This window comes from Dermochelys coriacea, chromosome 7, assembly GCF_009764565.3.
Source record: "Dermochelys coriacea isolate rDerCor1 chromosome 7, rDerCor1.pri.v4, whole genome shotgun sequence".
NCBI lineage: Eukaryota > Metazoa > Chordata > Testudines > Dermochelyidae > Dermochelys > Dermochelys coriacea.
The window spans coordinates 60,141,580-60,156,832 of record NC_050074.1 but is presented as its reverse complement, the minus strand read 5'-3'; positions in this window follow the sequence as shown (position 1 = coordinate 60,156,832).

Here is a 15,253-nt window from a genome sequence, read left to right as displayed (position 1 = left end):
TCATCGCAGCAGGGCTAAGACAGGCTCCCTGCCTGCCCTGGCTCCATGCAGCTCCGAAATGGCTGGCATGTCCAGCTCCTAGGTGCAGGGGCATCCAGGGAACCTCTGCTCACTGCTGTCACCCTGAGTGCTGGCTCTGTAGTTTCCATTGGCTGGGAACCGCAGCCAATGGGAGCTGTGGGGGCGGCACCTGCAGTTTCAGAACTGCCTGGCTGCCCCTGCACCTAGGAGCCAGGCCGGACATGCCAACTGCTTCTGGGAGCCGCGTGGAGCCAGGGCAGACAGGAGGCCTGCCTTAGCCCCACTGCGCCACTGACCGGGAGCTGCCTGAGATAAGCACTGCCCGGCTGGAGCCAGCAACTGTGTGTGTGCAATGTGCTGAGTGTGTCCATGCATGTATGTACTGTGCAGTGTGTTGTATGTAATGTGCTGAGAGCAAGTGCGTGTGTGTATGTATGCACTGTGCAGTGTGTGTGTGTGTGTGTGTGTGTATGTGTGTGTGTGAACATGCAGTGTCATTTGAAGTATCCCAAGCTCTGGACTCCCACAAGGGGTAAGTTTCATACTGGAGAAGGTGTGAAGATGGTCTAGTCTGGTGGTTTTCAACTTTTCATTTGTGGATACTTAAAAATGTCAAATGGAGGTGTGGACCCCTTTGGAAATCTAAGACATAGTCTGCGAGCCCCCAGGAGTCCATAGACCACAAGCTGAGAATCGTAGGTCTAGTGGCAAAGGCAGTAGGCTCCCATGCCATGGAACTGAGGTCTAGCCCTGCCTTTGCCACAGACTTTCTGGGTGACACTGGGTGAGTCACTTAAACCAGAATTTCTACAAGTGGCCAGTAGTGCTGTGTTCCTTGTTTTCTTGAGAGTCCTGGAGCCTGTTTTCCTTCACACCTGGAAGTGAGGTCAGTGGGAACTATGCGTGCTCAGCATATCTGAAAAGTCAGGCCTTGGGTCACTTAAGTTGGGAACCCAGAATTAGTGGACAGTTTTGAAAACATTGTCCTCAATATCTCTGTGCCTCAGTTGCCCATTTGTGCAGGGAATAATAGCCCTGTCCTGCCCTGCCTCCCAAAGGCGTGTGAGGATAAATACATGGATATCCCTGAAGAGCTCAGACCCTGCAGGTACAAGCCCCATAGAACCACTCAGGTGGACATGAATAATTATATCTTTTGTGCCAGGTGAAGATGGTGGGTGGTGAATGAGGCAGGGGCTGCACAACGGAGGAGGAGGATATAAAAAGCAACATTGAGCAGCTGCTGTATCCCTGAGCACCGTCCATTCTGTGCACTTAATGAAGCAAGGCCCTGTGGAGTGAATAGTATGTGATCAGGTCATTAAAGACGGGATATATGCACAGACATGGTGGTAGCCATGTAAGCATCTAACCAGATATCTGTCCAAGAATGAACCCAGTGATTAGCCACTCAGGCTCTTTTGCTGCTATGTTATATCAATGTTAGCTGGGCCCAGGCTACTCAACTTTCTCCCATCTCTGGAGCTGCCCAGACAAAGCACTATTTGTCTGGTTTTCTGCTAGTGTAGACAAACCCTGCATGGGTTTGATTTGGTTCTCACTTACACGCATCAGTGGGGAAAGCATCTGCCACCCTGCTTCGTTTGCAAGTGAAGATGGGACCTGAGGGATTTTTATGACCTTTAAAACAATCATTCTATCCCCTGCATCCCAGCTGCAGGCAGCCCACCTGGCCGAGGCATTTGCATTAGAGGAAGAAGCTACCTTCCGAGGGAGATCTAAAAGGCTTTTGTTTCACTGCTTCCACTTAAGGTCACCTGTTTGACAGCCTCTGAGAACTGGCAAAGAGAATGAGATGTTCCCCCAGACCCGACGAGGCTGTAAATCATGCCAACAAAGACCTTACCCTGGCGTTTATGAGCCCATCATATACTGGCCTCCCTTGTGCAAAATGGACCAGTACAAACACATCCCTAACAACACCGGAGCATGGACCATTTGCAGTGTGGCTGCTCTGAGAACAAGTCCTGCAAGTGAACAAAACAGAGCACAACGGTGACTTTCTGGTGAGACCCAGTGCATCCTTCTTCTTGACAGATGAGTGGGAAAGGGCAGCTCAGATTCACTCTGTCATGGGCATGGAGCAAGAGATTTGAGCTAAAATTGATTTTGAATTCTGGGCCCGATCCTACAAACCAGCCTTTCCAGACTGTCACATGTTTGCCTTTCTATTACGTTTTAACCTTCATTCTGAATTTCATGAGTTTCTGACACTTGCCTTTTTAATAACTACCACCAGCATGCAAGGGTCTATTCCCAGAAGTGACTTATAAGCACTCTCAGCCTTACCTCTGGCTTAACAAAGGTTGTGTTTTGTTTTGTTTTTCGTGGGGCTATTATAGCAGGCTCCTGTTATAACTAAGGTTGCACATCAGGTTCCATTATAATGCTAGACAATCATAGTTTTCAGATGCCCCTAACTTTCCAAGCTGTTCACACTTGGAGCTGACATTTTCAGTGTTCCATTTCCGCCTAGTTTCCTTTCACTGAAGTCTGACCCTTCTGCTCTTTTGGAGCTGGGAAGGGGTGGGAAAAGGGGCTTTTCACACTGGGGCAAACATCTCAGAGGTGTTTCTTTTCTCAGGGGGATAGCACAGAAACAGAGGGAGCTTTAAGGGCTAGATTCTCTGCCTTGTGCAACTTCTGTTGGGGGAAGGAGGTGCAAGAGAGGCAATCACGGCTCCCAGGGTATGGGAGTGGCTGTTGTGTATGTTGGCGGGCCATCCACCAGCCTGGAACAGCCAGACCATGGCATGCTCCGGCCACACTCTTCATTGCCCCTGACACACCCCCTATGCTTGGAATCACAGCAGGGTGATATAGACCAGTGCTTCTCAAGCTATCTGATGTGGGGGACCGGCAATTTTTTTTCCCAATGTGCACGCAGACCGGCAGCTGATGGCTCGCGGACCGGCACCGGTCCACGGATCACCACTTTGATTAGCACTGATATAGACACTAGCTGTGCTGCTTCTATGCTTGCCATGCACTCCTCCACTCTTGGGCATTGCCAGCTGCAGAGATCTAAGAAACTTCTACCATCTTTGTGCTTCTGGAACTGCAAAAAGGCGCTGGAGCGGGCCAAGCAGCTGGCCCGAAATGTTTGCAGTCCTTTGTGTATAGCATGCGCTTCACTAAGTTTTAAAAAATCAATTGTAAATCATCTGAGATATAAATGTTGGGAAAAGCACTGATAATTGTATACAATGGAAAATTGTGTCCCTTCTGTGAATGGGACACAGCTGGGAAATATGCCAGTTATAAACACCTACTCAACTAATTCACTACCACTATCTGATGTTCTTTAAATATGACTTAATGTTTAGATCAAGAAACGAGATTAGTTTAAAGGTTGTAGCCGGAGCAGTTCTGCAATTTTTTGACTGCAAACATTCTGAGTTAAGTACCTTTTCTGAGAACATGCCAAAGAAATGTAAACTTGCAGAACTTTAAAAAAACCCAGCCAATATTCTTCAAACACGCTTGATGTTTAGATCTCGACAAGTTCTACAAAACAAGCCAAGTCTGAGGTTTCTAGTACAGCAGGCATGTCATAATGTCAATGCAGGTTTTATGAGTGAAACAATTTCCAGCTGACCAAAGCCCCTAAAATTAAGCTTGCAAAGATTCCATTCTAACTCCCTCTTTTCAGATGTTCATAAGTTCCTAAAACTTTAATCTTCGGGGATGCATTTTCCATGCTTGTTTTGCTGCCCAAAGGTGATTTTTTTCTAGAAAACTTTGAACAAAATCCCTCTGTCAATTTTGGAATTTTACATGGTGGGAAAAAAACAACATTTTTCCCACTGAAAAAACAAAAGACCCTAAAAAGTCGCATGGTCATATTTCATTCTGGATTCTTAACATGAAATTTGCCATGGATTAGTCCTTCGTGTGCAGTATGTGCTTTGCCAAATTAAAAAGTAAAACCAACAAAAACCTGATTGATGGGGTAATATTTTTTATAGGCCCAACTTCTGTCAATGAGAGAGACAAGCTTTTGAGCTTCACAGATCTCTTCTTCAGGTCTGGGAAAGGTACTCAGAGTTTCATAGCTAAGGCTTTGTCTACACTAGCAAAAAGAAAAGGAGTACTTGTGGCACCTTAGAGACTAACAAATTTATTTGAGCATAAGCTTTCATGAGCTACAGCTCAATTCATCGGATGCAACTAGCACTGACTGACATAAGTTTCACTGACAAAAGTGCTGGAGCGGACAGCGCTATGACAGCGGGAGACACTCTCCTGCCAGCATAGCTACTGCTGCTCGTTAGGGGTAGTTTTAATTATGCCGGTGGGAGAGCTCTGTCTTGCTGGTGTAGAGCGGCTAGATGGAAGACCTTACAGTGTACAACAGTGCTGCTCTAAGGTCCGTAGTGTAGACATAGGCTAAATACAAGGTCAAACAGATAGTTTAGCATAGGTAGTTAGCACATATTCTAAAGGACCATTGAAGGTGAAGTGACCCATTAACACCCCTGCAGTCGTAGGACAAAAAGGGGTGTTAGTGGGTTACATATTGTTGTAATGAGCCATAAATCCAGTGTCTTTATTAAAACCAGGATTTTTAGCATCTAGGAAACTTATGAATCCACTGCACAAAATGCCCCAAATAGCAACTCTGTGGGTGGAACCAGATAATCCCTACGCTCTTGAATGAACTCACACAAGGAAATGATAAAAGACAAAAACACCCCATCATCTGTGGGTGAACACTTCTCACAAAGCGACCACTCTATATCATAGAATCAAGGGACCCTGAGAGATTTTCTATTTCAGTCCCCTGCACTCCTGGCAGTACTAAATATGACCATTTCTGACAGGTGTTAGTGAGATAGACAATCAGTCCTCATCCTCAAAGGAAACCTGCACAGCGTTTTCAAAAGACGAGCCTGGGAGCTTCAATTCATAACTTTGCTAGACCCAAAACTTGGCTAGACTGAACAGAGATGCTAGATTTACAGCTTATTACAACAATCTGCAAGGCACTAACACTGCTTTTTGTCCTATGAATATAGAAGTCTTAACGGGCCACTTCACCTTGAATGGTCCCTTAGAATATGGGCTAACTCCTGATGCTAAACTATCTATTCAACCTTGTATTTAGCTGTGACACTCTGAGACCTTTCCCAGACTGGAAGAAGAGCTCTGTGTAGCTTGAAAGCGTCTCTCTTTCATCAACAGAAAGTTGGGCCAATAAAAGATATTACCTCACCTATCTTGTCATATCCTGGGACTGACCCGGCTACAACAACACTGCAAACTGAAACCTGATGATCAGATAACCTCGTTATGAATGCTAGAAATGGTCTGTCTGTGTTTGCATGCTGAGATACAGCAGGAAGAATACCAATTATTGGGGGCTGGCTGGAGGGAGTGACCTAAGTGGGGAAATGAAATGGCCTATACAGCTATAGCTCAGCTGAGTGATTCCTAAGGTGAAACATAAAAGTCCAGGGAGAGGAATTATTAGGGTAGCATATGGAGGCATAGTTAGGAGTAACAGGATCAAATGAAGAGGGGGGAAAATTAGGCTAAGTATAAGGACAACCTTCTTGATGGTGAGCTCTATTGGACTATAGAATAGCATTGCATGGAAGAGGGAGAAGCTAAGTGTCCCGAGACATTTTAAACCAGGCTGGACAAAATGGTACTGAATCTTCAATAGGGAACTAACCCGTATGCCAAAGAAATGCACTAGATGACCTCACTATTCTTCTCCATCTCTAGGGCTGTGACTGAGTGACTGTTTGGGATACTTTTCTGTTGGTTTAAGTTTTGTAAGCAGTTTGGGCTGCAAAGGGGTAAAAGATGCTATATAACTATACAATGTTATTATCCATTAAAATTTTATTAGTATTTGAATTTGTAACCATTAGTATGAACATACATAAGTAGAGTGCCCCAAAATTTATCATCAAATGCAAATTTTGGAGAAATTAGGAAGCGATGCTATAGCATAAAGGAAAGATGTTCAGTACTGTGATCATTGTAGCCCCATTGACAGAGCTAAACACTGATCTACCCCAGATGAGGAGTTGGCCTTCTGTTTTCATGCCCTTTGGAATAATGTATTCCTGTCCGTGTACTTCTCGGCCTTATCTCTATGCAGAATTCCCCCTGGGCCATGCAAAGTTTCAGGAGCTGTCGCTGACCTAACTCATGCAAATAGTCATTAGTTACATAAGCAAGTCAACTGGGTTACTAATGTGAGTAGAAATTACTTTTGTGCATAAGAAGGTGGCAGGCTTTGGCCCTTGCTACTCCATACCCAATGAACTCAATGCTATCCTTCGGCTGTCCCTTGATGCGAGGATGAGGTCTGCCAAGGGGATTCACTGGTGGCAATGCTATAAGACATGCATGTAACTAGCGTATGACTGACTCGAATGTTAAGTGACGTTAATGATTGTTTATTGCAAAGGAAACATTTCTACCGTCTGGCAACTTCGGCTGTCGAATGTCAGAACATTTCCAGCAGATGAAATATTTCCATCCCAGTAAACAAACTATTGTCCTGATCCTGTGTCAGACTGAGATTCATACAGCTGCTTGCAGCCTTGACCACAAGTTTTTCTGAAATTGATTTGAAAAATAGATCATATTTACATTATCTGCCTCATTGGTCCCTTGGGTACTTAGTGTATACAATACACGGGTGCTAATTCTTTTCCGTTGGCATATAATATACATATCACAGCCCTGTTCTTAGATTTAGCTACTGTGAACAGAGGAGCAACCTGTGGGAGTAATAGTGCTTTTCCTCTCCCCAGAGATGTGATCCCCAACTTTGCTTGCCCTATGGTTAGTGGGAGGAGAAAGAGAAAGGGGTCTTCTCTCTTTTCCTATACCAAGCCCTCCTCGTGTTCTCCATTTTGTGCTGCTCTGGCCTGAAGCTGCGGGAATTACAGAATTTTTCGATTCTTTGGCAGTTTTGAAAAGTTGAAAAAAAATTGTGCTGGGTTGGACAGAAACAAAAAATATGGAAATTTTCAGTGACCCAAACACGGTGGGGGTGGGGGCGGGGGGGGGGGAGAAATTCATTCCAGGTGGAACGACCTGTTTCATTTTGACAAAACGGAAGCATTCGCTTTCCAGTGTTGGTGGGGCTTAATGGTTTTGAATTTCTTTTTAAATAAAATTCTAGGACATTTTGAACTGAAAGGTCATTTCAACCCCCCCAGATGGAAATGTTTCACTGAGGAAATGTTAACGCGAAATGTCCCAGTATTTTCCCCCCTGCCCCCCACAATGAACAAACTGGTGAAATCAACATGGATCTGGGAAGGGTTTTGATGTTGCTGAAGCTGGTTTGTTTTGCTTAAAAATCCCACCCCGCTCTATTCTGGTTCTAGCCATTTTTGTCTCTGCCCTGCCCTAGCTCCTGTTGGTACCAGCTGGCTCTGGGCTGCGGCACCCCGCAGAGACGGTGGTCCAGGGATGGCACAGACAATGCAGCATTTCCTCCCACCCTGCAACAGGCTCCACTCCCCATCTGGGGAATGCTGAGTACACCGAGCATAGGATGGCTATGAGGGATCCAAGGACGCAGTGGCTGGGAGGCAGAGCCCAAGGGAGACGTGTTGACATTGAGCACAAAACTCGCAAACTCACCTTGCCTGGGCATTAATCAAATTTTGAAATTCAGCCCAGGTTTGTCACAGGTCCAGGGAGGTTTGGGGCCGTGTGAATGAACCTGGGCTGCTGCTAGGCCCATCCCAGGCTGGGGGATCTGCCCAGCATCAACTAGAGATGGGCTCCAACCAAAGCCCTGGATCTGAGCCACCGCTCCTGAGCTGCAGGAAAGGTCACACCCATGGCCAAACTTTGCAGCTGGCCCCTGTGCCCCTAACCAGTACAGCTGAGTTTCCAGAGCTGAACCCCCCGGTGCCTGGGAAAGCTCAGAGCTAGGTTTGCACTTTGTGGCTCGGGCCAGCCTTTGGATTCATGAGTTTTGTTTGGAATTTGGGGCCCCTGGCTCTAGGGGTAGGATAACTGTCTGTGTGGGATAAGAGTGTGGCCCTCTGTGATTTGAAACGCCAAGTCTGACACACATGGCACTGCAGGAAATGGGATACCCCTGCCCCTCAACCACAAGCTCTCGACTCCCCAGAGATGAGAAGCAGGAAGTGTCCCCTAGCCTGCCTGTAGGGGGAGCCACTAACTCCCCTCATTCCCTCTGCCTCTCTCACGTAGTTGTGACTGCCTTGTGCAGACACCTTGGTCACTGGCTACAGTGCATGCAGGCAGCACTGGGAACTGACTCAGGCCTTCTGGCTCTAGGAACATGCTTCCAGCACTAGAGCTGAAGGTCACTGAAAATCTCTATTAGCTTTTATGTGCTGATGGTCTCCAGTAGAAATCTTCCACAGGGATCAGTTCTTGGCCCTACGCTAGTGAACGTTTATCCGTGACCTGAAAGAAAACATAAAGTCATCACTGATCCAGTTTACAGATGACACAAAAATTGGAGGAGTGGTCAGTAATGAAGAGGACAGGTCACTGATAGAGCAATCTGGGTGGCTTGGTAAACTGGGCGCAAGCAAGCAATATGTGTCTGAATACGGCTAAATGTAAATGTGTACATCTGGGAACACAGAACGTAGGCCAAACTTACAGGCTGGGGGACTCTATCCTGGGAAGCAGTGAATCTGACAAAGATATGGGGGTCATGGGGGATAACCAGCTGCACATGAGCTCCCAGCGTGACACTGTGGCCAAAAGGGCTAACACGATCCTGGGATGCACAAAAAGGGGAATCTTGAGTAGAAGTAAAGAGGTGATTTTACCTCTGTATTTGGCACTGGGGCCACTGCTGCTGGAATCCTGTGTCCAGTTCTGGTGCCCACAGTTCAAGAAGGATGATGATCAGTTGTAGAGGGTTCAGAGAAGAGCCATGAGAATGACTAGAGGATTAGAAAACCTGTCTGATCATGATAGACTCAAAGAGCTTAATCTATTTAGTTTAACAAAGAGAAGGGGTGACTTGATTACAGTTTATAAGTAGATACATGGGGAACAAATATTTAATAATGGGCTCTTTTATCTAGCAGAGAAATGTCTAACACGATCCAATGGCTGGAAATTGAATCTAGACAAATTCAGAGTGGAAAAAAGATGTTAATTTATACCAGTGAGAGTAATTAACTACTGGAACAATTTACCAAGCATCGTGGTAGGTTCTCCATTGCTGACAATATTAAAATTAAGATTGGATGTTTTTCTAAAATATCTGTTCCAGGAATTATTGTGCGGAAGTTCTCTGGCCTGTGTTATACAGCAGGTCAGACCAGGAGCTCCAACTAGATGATCACAGTGGTCCCCTCTGGCCTTGGAATTTATGAAATGGTCAAACATTTTCATCTGAAAACCATTTTTACTGAACTTGGCAATTTATTTTTAACAGAGACATTTTCATGAATGATTTTCTCAATTGTTTCCATTTTTTTTGACAAAAATGTCTTTTCATTCTTTCTGCTCTGGTTGTTTTCCCATTTTCAGTTGTTGCACTTCAGGTGTTTTTGTTTTGTTTGTTTTACTTTTTTCCTCATTGGCAATTTTGGCGGGGAAGCTTAGTTACATGGATTTTTTTTCAAAAGCTAATTTCAAAAATGAACACTTTTTATTTCAAAATGTTAATAATATTCTTAAAACATTTCCATTTTCATAAATAAAACAAAAACCTGAAAACTTCTGAGAAACAAAAATGAGAAGCCTTTAAGAACCCCAATGGAATGGGCTGGTTGCCTCTCCAGAATTATACATATTTTTGTGAGCAGCAAGGTGGGTGAGTTAATATTTTTTCCTGGACCAACTTCTGTTGGAGGAAGGGACAGGCTTTCAAGCTTCACGGAGCTCTTACTGAGGTCTGGAGAAGACAACCAGAGCAATTTGTCCCTGCCCCCAACAGAAGTTGGTCCAATAAAAGATATTACGTCCCCCACCTTGTCTCTGTCACATCCAGGGACCGACACAGCTTCATCAACACTGCAAATAGTGGAATATATTTTTGTGACATTTTTTCAAACATAAATTCAAGCTTCTCTTGTCTCTGGTCACTAGAGGGCAGTAGGACACATACAGACTGGTCAGTGTATTACACCTTCACTTGCTGATCTCCTGATTATACATCTGGAAGATGGCTGGAAAGTTTGTTTCTGGGTCTGAATTTCCCTACAATTTGCAGGGAGTTGCGCTGCAGCTTTGGTGCATGCCCATTTCCAGACTCCAGAGGAGGCAGTGCAGCATGAGCTTGACAAGAGACCAAAGAAAAAGTGTGTGTCAGATGATATGGAACAAGCCAGAGTGCTTTGCAGCTCCATCTTCTTGTCTCAAACACAGGCTGCCAGATCTTCACTCCAGTACTCTGCTCTCCTTCCATGCCTAACTCTCCCCTCGGGGGGGATGGAGCACTGTGGCCTTTACTGATGGGCAGCCTCGACCTGCCAGCCCCAGGACCACAAATAGTACACACCTTCCCACTGCTGTAACAAAGGAAGCAGAGGTCCTGGAAACAGTCTCCTTCACAACACAACCTTGATTATCCCCAGAGCCCGTCTGTCCTGTGCACTGGATGACGGAGGGGTCCTGTCAGGGGAAAAATATAGTATCTGCAAACCTGGCTGGTTTCTGTTTGCATGGGGGATAATCAACCTTTTTTTCTAGTTTTGGTCCATTGAAGAAGCCTGAAAACTCAATAGCCCGGAAACCCCAAAGCGAAACCCACGCAGAGCCAAAGCCAAAGTTTTACACGGTCTAGGCTCACAGCTATAAATCCTTCCTGGATGTTGGCTTTCTGGGGGAAATAAGTCGCTTGTGTGTACTTGGCTAGATTTCGCTGAAAGCTTTCCTCAAGCCTGGGCCAAGATCTGGGTGTGGAACAAAACTTGAAAGCAGGCAAATTTTACCTAGTTGGGAGGTGGGGACTGGGGGGTGGGAGGGTGTTTGAGAAAGGTTAGCTCAGCTGGGGAGGAGAGTCTCTGTGAGGAAAGGGGAATTCAGCCCTATAGGATCCATCTTGTCCCCACTGAAGTCAGTTGCAAACCTCCCAGGGAAGCACGGTTCAACTTTAAAATATGATACTGAAAAACCACAACCATCATTCTCTGTCATTCTAATTAACCATCTACAAACAGTTACGCACTTGACCTCTGGTTGATCTCTTGCCCTGCCCCCTCTAAGGAATCTCGATATATACATGAAATCAGGAATCTATTTTGCTGCAATGGAACAGACTTCTTGGAACAGCATCTGAAACCCGGTTGTTTTGTGCAGCGTAAGGCAGGCAAATAAAAAAAAACATGATTTTGTTAGGGTGTATTGCTTTAATGACAAATACGTAATATCGAATATTGGGCTTGCTGCCTTTTCCAAAGGCCATTAGGCAGAAAGCCAGACATGGTAATAAAGAAGGAGGCTAGGGGGTTGTTTTACAGTTTTGAAGTAAAAAATATATAAAGAAAGTGGGGTTGGGAGGAAATTTAGCCCAATAATAGTTAAAACATAGTTTGAATTGTTTCTCCCTTTGTCAGCATGTTGCTCAGTTCTCCAGGGCAGGACCTGTCTATTTCTTTTTGCTTTAAAATGTACAGACTTGGGTGTTATGTAAATAATAACAACAATGAATATACAGTTCTTAGAAAAAATGCATTAAGGTCGATTTAAGTATAGTCAGTATATGATAGTATATGTCAGTACCCAAAGGGTAAAAAACATTACAGGGATGTTGTAATTATATCCAAAACAAACATTATAAATCAAAGAAATTCAGAGTCAAGGTTAAACTTTGAAGGAATCCAAACATGTCAAAGTATGGAAATGCACAGATAGGGCACCTAAACAACCTAAACTTTGCCCAGTAATAATGCCATTCAATACTTACCTAATTATGGTTATAATATGTTACTGTATGGTCCCAGTTTAGATTAATCTGATTTTTAAAGAGAAAGGAGTTTTTCATTTCTTTCACATGGAAGCATCATAAGGGATGGAAAGACACAGCTAAGGCATGCAAACAACCTTAACTCTGTCCTAAGGTGATGTCACTAGAGAGGGAAAAAAGAACATCTTTAAAAAATCACTTTAATCTAACCTGGAAACAGATACATAAAAATGCTTTAATCATAATGGTCTGGTTATTTCATGGTGTCACTACAGGGCAGAGTTAAGGTTGTTTGTATGCCTTACTGGTGCATTTCCATCCCACATCATGTTTGGATTTCTTACATTTTATTAACCTTAATTCTGAATTTCCTGGGATTATAACACTTAGTTTGGGGATAATTATAATTTTCCTGCAATGTATTTTACTCTACATTGGAATTAAGATTGACATTTAATAGCAGTAGTTTAACATAGTTTTTATTTGTCAATTTTAACAGATCAGTACATGTCCCTGACATTAGCACATGGATAATAAAGCCATGAAATATTGGGAACTATTATTGAATTAATTAAAACAATATGAAATCAGGGCTAAAATTGTCCCAGTCTAAGAAAAGACCTTTTTAAAAATTCTTACCTCACATGCAGGTTTCTGATTTTGCTTCATTTAGACAAAATCTATGGAGTATTGTTTTTAAAAAACTTTACATAATAAAACAGGTTTTATTTATTTATTATTTATTTATTTAAGGTTTAGATGATGGCAATCTTGTCATCTAAAGATCCACAAAACAGATTTTTTTTCATTTTGAATAAATCCATTATATGTAAAAATTAATGTGATCCAAATATTATTCTCTGACAGAAACTACAGCACAGAATTATATTTGTCAGAAATACTGATCAGACTATAACAATGACTGTATTATCCACTATAAAAAGTAGGCTGTCTTAAAGTTTGTTAGAAACTGGGAGTGAGTCAATTTTCACCTCTCCCACTTCAGCCTTGCTTTGCCGGTGCGCTGAAAAAAACTTAAAATCTCCCAAACACAGTGGAAGATCTAATTGCAGTTTCATAGCTATGTTGAGTTTTGCATTTAAAGTAGGGATTGAACCATTCTGTTACATTTGAAAAATATACTTTATCATCCTCAGAATGACCACACTTTTTGAGTACAGAATATATTACTTAGTTGGGAATTAAAAGGAATCAAGAATGAGCTTTTTTAAGAAATGTAACACATACTGTCAGTTAATTTAGATTTTTTTTTTAAGATTAACTATAACTCTGAATTTCCTAGGTTTGCAATACTAGGGCTTGGGAGTAATTAAACACCCCTGTGATGTTTTTAAATCTCAACATTAACTTCTGTTTAACCGTTTTTTAGCTGAGTACAATCTATTTTTCTTGTTTAGCTATCATAAGAAAACATTTAAATTTTGGCAAAATGCAGTTTCCGTCTCGCTGACTTTTCTGTCCTAATGTTATTACAAGGAAGTACTTGCAAGGTAGTTAGTTCAACACTGTATATAAAAACATGGTTTTCTGTAGATTACATCTTTATGGTATTTATAGAATCCTCCTTTTCTGTCTGCTAAATCTTTAAAAAATTCTTCTAACCATCTTCTTCTAATTGCAGGTTGTTTTAGGTCTGTGCAAAGGATAGAAGTTCCATAGTGGGAAAGATCTCAAAATGAGATGTTGCAATTTGGCTGGGTTCTGAACTGAAAGGTAACACAAAACTTTCAAAAGTCCCCAGGAAGGAAAATTAAAAAAAACAACAACACAGTTTGGGTTTGATCAAAACATTTATTGAGACAAAAATGTTATGAAACATTCTGTTTTGATTTTGTTGACTTTACATTTTCGATGCCATTAGTATGCAAAATAAACAATTCCAAAAGGAAAAGTTAATTCAAACTGTACAATGGAAATGTTTCCTTCTGAACATGGTGCGTCGGAACCTTTGGACATTTTCAGAAAGTTGGTTTTTTTCCTGGTTTTCTCTTAAATGCAATTCCAGTGACACCAACATAATTCCCCGAAGCCTTTCGATGGCACTGCATGATCTGATGGCAAATGGTTCTGTCCCAGTGACCAGGTCCGAGTAGAGGGCACAGGTAAAACGTTGCTCTTATATCTAAAGAAACAACCCACCCCTCTCCACATGCTGATGTGCTGGGACTGTCCCTGCGATGCTCGGGGTCTGGGCTGAAGGCTGCACCTCAGTCAGCTTCTCACACGAGGGAGCCAGTATGCCCATACCAGAGTAGCCAGCTGAGGGATGATTGACAATAAAGCAGGCTTGGACCGACGAGACGGAGAGAAAGAGCCATTTAGTGTTACGTGAGGTGCGGTAGTGCAGAGTTTTATAACTTGACCTACGCTCGCTCTCTCTTGTTCTCCAGGCTCGGTTCTGAGTCACGCTCCCAGGAGCTGCTGTTTAGATGATTTCTTTTTCTCTTCTGTGATAGACTTTTATTGCGTTCATTTTCTTATGGTGAATGACATCTGAATATCTCTAGATGATGTGCTAAGGGGCTGGTCTGCCCACAAAGGAGCAATCAACAAAAACTGCCTCCGTTTTAATTTACACCTTCACTCCTCTGGTGCAAGTCTGTGTCTGGACACTCCAATTTCACATGCTAATGATTATGGTAGCACCCAGGAGCCCCAGTCATGGCCCGGCGGCCCCTGGTGCTGGGCGCTGTACAAACCCAGAACACAAAGGCAGAGTCCCACCCTACCCCAAAGAGTTTACAATCCAAGGGTCCTCTTTTCCTTCTGCTGATGACAATTATGCAAAACTGAAATAGGATTCTGTTATTTGGAAGTAAGTGTCCTCACAGAGAAATAACAAGAGCTGTGAATTAAAACCGATGTAGTTATTTCCATGCAAATGTGTGTCCACCTCTGCCCTAAGAAACAGAGATTCACCAGCAGCTTCATTAGGGTTTGACACATTTCTTTTTCTTTGTTTACTGTGGAGAATGCTGCACTGTTCAGCACTCTTACTGTACTTACTACTCGAACATTAGTAAGGAGTGAAATCGTTGTTGTGATGTTGTTTCACTGTTGTTTTCTGTGTGGATAGTAAAGGAAAAATACAGACAACTTTTTTAAGGGGTACAAATTGCCGTATGATGTCATAGGATGCAAATTTATTATAATTTCCTAAGGGCCTAATTGACTTAGGAGCCCAAGTTGTGTTGACTTTCAGTGGGACTTGGGCTCCAAAAAATCTCATAGGTCCTGTTGAAAATCTAATAAGAATAGTTCATTTGGATGATACTAGTGCTCAGATACCACAGTGCTGGGAGATTAGAT